Here is a 4,473-nt window from a genome sequence, read left to right on the forward strand (position 1 = left end):
GAGGATAGTAGTTCATAGCAATGGAAAACAGCAAAGGCAGCAAGAGCAAAAGGGAAGGGCAAGCCTCTGTCTCTCGCTTACATTGCATCAGGCTCTCCGAGACCTTAAGGCAGGCGCAGCACTCGCACCCACAGTCCCAGCACTGGATCATGAATTAATCACAAATTCCAGAAGCCGCCCCAAGACTGCATGAGGATTTGGGAGGACAACTAGACACAAGTCATAACATCTGATATAATCTTCCTTTTAAATCCTATATCTTACTATTCTCTCCCAAAAGCCTTTTGTGTTCTGGTTACAACTACAATCTCAGTTTTCCCACTAATCTTAATGTTTTTCATGCCTGTATGACTATGGACATTCTAGATAATGAACTTCATGAGGAATAGTAACTGCATATTTTATCCCTCTACATCTTTCTCCTTTCCCTACTGATACCTAATCTGGTATCTATCAGACAGTAAATGTTGCTGAATGAAAACATAAAACAATTAACTCATTCATTGTATGCTACAGATACTACATAGTGGATGGATTTCTGGCATTGGCCACAGATATTTAAGATAGATATTGAAGGATGGCCTTTCATAAGGCCACACTCACATCAGAACCCACCTCTTACTTGTCTTGTAGGTGAAGGGAACCGTGATCATGACATTAGGTTTTATGTGTCAACTAGGGAAGACCAGGAGATCCAAGCATAAATGTGAGCAGCGAAAACTTGGAAATGCTTATCAGCATTTGACATCTGATTATGTGAGACACGACACTTGCCTGGCCATAACTCTTCTCCAAGCATAAAAGACATTGCTATGAACAATATAATGAGTTGTTTAAATTCTAGTATGTGATAACACTGATAATTAATCTTATCTCTTTTGCTAAAGCACCTAGATGTCTCACTAGAGTTAAGGCACAAACTGTAAGAGTCCTGGTGCATGGTACTCAGACATGGGGAGCAGGACAAGCTTGGGTAAAGCTTCTCACCCTCCCCAGAGTTTCAGTGAAGCCCTGACATGTCCTCATGCTTTATGGAGAGAATAAGGTTTCCAAATACTTTGAATTAGAAATGAGTCATCTTTCAAAACCAAGTTTGCCTTTCATTAGGTTTCAGGCTGGCAACAAACTAGCAAACAAAACCCAGAACTAATTCTAATCCAGATGTTAATTTGCTTTTCATTTATCTTCTGCAAACAGGTACAACAGTTTCCTTCCCTTCAGCTCTTTTTGGTTTAGGTTTATGTGGCTGTAAACATGCCCTCTGGGTGGAGCAGATAAGAAGGTGTATACATAAAGGATGACAGGAGACCCCAGATAGTACCACAGATACAAAGTGTAAAGGGCATCTGCCCTCAGATTGGGAAAGGTTGGGTGGGAGCCAAGAGGCAGATTCCAGGACTCTCATGCAAAAGCCTGTGGAATACTTTGATGTTATGTCATCTATAGTCATAGAAATACTTGTGTCCCTTTTTTCCTTTTGGAAAAAAACTGCCAACACTTTCTTCATTTCTAGTCTAAGTTCTCAGAAGAGTTTGAAGGTGTTCAATTGGTTACAGTGGTGGAGCACTTGCCCAGCAAGCACAAGGCTCTAGGTTTGATTCATATCACTGAAAACAAAATGGATGGAAAGAAGGAAGGAAGGAAGGAAGGAAGGAAGGAAGGAAGGAAGGAAGGAAGGAAGGAAGGAAGGAAGGAAAGGAGGGAGGGAGGGAAAGGAGGGAGGGAGAGAGGAAGGGAGGAAGAATGAAGTAAGGGAGCAAGAGAGGGAGGGAGGGTGAAAGAGAGGGGGTTAGGGAAGGAGGGAGAGAGGGAGGGAAGGTGTTTGATCAGTCTAGCTCATGGTTTGTAATAGTAACCCATCTGTGACCAGGCTGAAATGCCAAATGGCTGCACTAAGAGTTTGCTACAAGTAAAATGGGCCAACAATAGTCCTGGTTCTTGTGTACCACAAGGAGAGAATTGCCAAGTGTACAGCCAGTAGTAGGTAGCAGACAGCTACATTTATTGAAGACCATGGTAAATTGTGCTCAATGCAAGTCTCTGTCACCATAAAGTGAGGCACAGGCAGAAAAAGGTGCCAGCATGACAGAGGAGCACTGCACGCAGGTCAAAAGCACACTAAAGTAACAATAGCAGCCAATAAAAGGACCAGATAGATCAGCCTTTCAGAATTTAAAAGCCAAGCACATCTGCTTTAGGTGTCTCCCACCTGCTGAATCTCTACACATGATTGATGGGAATGTTTGACACAGTGCTGAGTCATCTCGGGGACTCTCAACACCCATGCCTGTCCAAGAATACACACTGTTCTTAATTAACAGGTGGCCTCGAGTGCAGATTTACAAACTATAATGAGGTGGGAGTAGGGTAGAGGTGAACAAAGGTCAAGCTAGGTGGTCCAATATGCCTGTGTTCTCCTCTAGAATGTCTTTGATCTCTTGAGCTTTTGTTATATTTTTTGTTTTTGTTTTTTTATTTTGTCTTATTTTGTTTTGTATTTTAGGGAAGGGTCTACAGGGTGTTCAAGGGTCTCACTACTAGATTGAACTCCTAGTGATTCTTTTGTTTACATCCTCCTAAGGGCTGGGATTACAGGCATGCACCACCATGCCCAGTCTCAATTGCCAGCTCAGCCTGCCTAGGGAGCAGGGCTGGCACAGCAGATCCGGGGATCAAACCCCTAGCCCCTGAGTGTGCTTGCAGACACTTAAATCTGCTGAGCTATTTGGCTGACCCTCAAGCTTTTGTTATGTTAGTCTCCATCTTTGTCAGGAAACTGGAATCAGGAATAACCATAGCATAGTGTTTAGAATTCAATGGAGGGAAGGGAGTGACCCCCTCAGCTCTATTGTTTCTTTCTGACTGTACTAAGTTGGGTGTTCACATGTTGGAAGTAGAATGTGAGGATAGGGCATCTGTGTGTGCACCAGTAGGTAGGGCATTGTGAATTAGGTTGAAGGAGCTATAGGATTGTACCTAAAAGGTACCTTGTACAGGTTCATAGAAGAAGAATACAGGTTCAAGCCTGGCTGGACAACTAAATAACTTAGCAAGATCCTATCTGAAAATAAAAACAAAACATAATAAAAAGGGTGTTGAGGATGTAAATCAATCCCCCAAATTAGTTAAGGTTCTCTAGAGAAATAGATTCAACATAAAATATACTTAAGATTATATAAGAGACTTATGAGATGGGTTCACAGGTCAGAATCAGAAGAATCCCCATGGCTCTCTGCCAGATCAGAGACAGGAGAATAAAGAACAGTTGTCTGCACCCTGAAGCTGAAGTACAAAGTCCTAGAAGCTGACCATAGAGTCACAGGGGTGAATCTGTGTCAGAAAGGCCACGAGTCTATCCTGGAAGCCTAAGAGTCTGCACCAAAGCTTGGAAGAACTGGAGACAAATATTCAAAGGCAACGGAAAAGACTAGAGTGCCTGCAAAGAAGCAGAAAGGAAGATTTCTTTCTTTCTCTTTTTATTCTGTCCATGCTACAAATCTATCTACTGGTGCTGCCCACAGCATGGTGAGTCTTCCTTCCCTCCTGCATTGGTAGTGTGCATATCTTCTTCCACATACGCACCAGAGGTTTGACAATCTGCTAGAAGGCCTTACTCATCAAGTTGACACGTTACAACTGACAATCACACCATGTACAAAAAAGAAAATCATTTTGCAGCTGGAAATTCTATAGTTTTAGATGAACTTACTGGTACATTTCTTACTAAATTCAAATTTCCATGTATCAGTTTATTTTTAAATATATAAGCTATGCCTTGTATGTCATCACTTAAGAGATACAGAAGTGACTGGTGATCTTGAAGGTTGTTTATACATCACATGGAAAATATACAAATAAGCTTCAAGATGACCCATAGCTTATGTATCTCTTTATGAAAAATTACCCAGCTGTATAAATTGGAAGCCATTACGGTGGAGGACCTTTCTTTATATAACAATACTTCATATTATGCAGAACTAGAGATGATGAACTTTGTGTAATCACTTGAGACCTCCAGGAAGGAGAAGAGAGAGTTTTTTGCTCCTTCCCTTTAGTAGTTTTAGGGTATTTTAAGCTTTCTGTTGGTCTGAGACTCTCCCAATCAGAATTCCACTGATAGCAAATAATACTACAAATGAGGGATGACCCAGAAAGGAGAAATATTGGCCTGGTGCCTAAACTCAACACAAAGATCTAAGATTTCAGGTTTTCAAACTAAATTTCAAAACTACTTGAGCCCGTACCATTCTAGAATGGCGGTTGGGGAAAACTGGGAACCTGGGGAAAAGCATCCCTATGCCAGTGGTTCAGTGCTCTTTGGCTTGGGCCACGTGGCTCCAACAGCTACGTGAACACAGTCGCCACAGTCATACCCTTCACTAACCAGGGAGATCCTTCAGCAGCTTCTGAATGAAAATTTTGGCTTCTGAATGAAAGATGACTCTGAAACTCTTGCAAATTTTTGGAGGGAGG

Source organism: Octodon degus, unplaced genomic scaffold (genome assembly GCF_000260255.1).
Source record: "Octodon degus isolate 3935 unplaced genomic scaffold, OctDeg1.0 scaffold00112, whole genome shotgun sequence".
Taxonomy (NCBI): Eukaryota; Metazoa; Chordata; class Mammalia; order Rodentia; family Octodontidae; genus Octodon; species Octodon degus.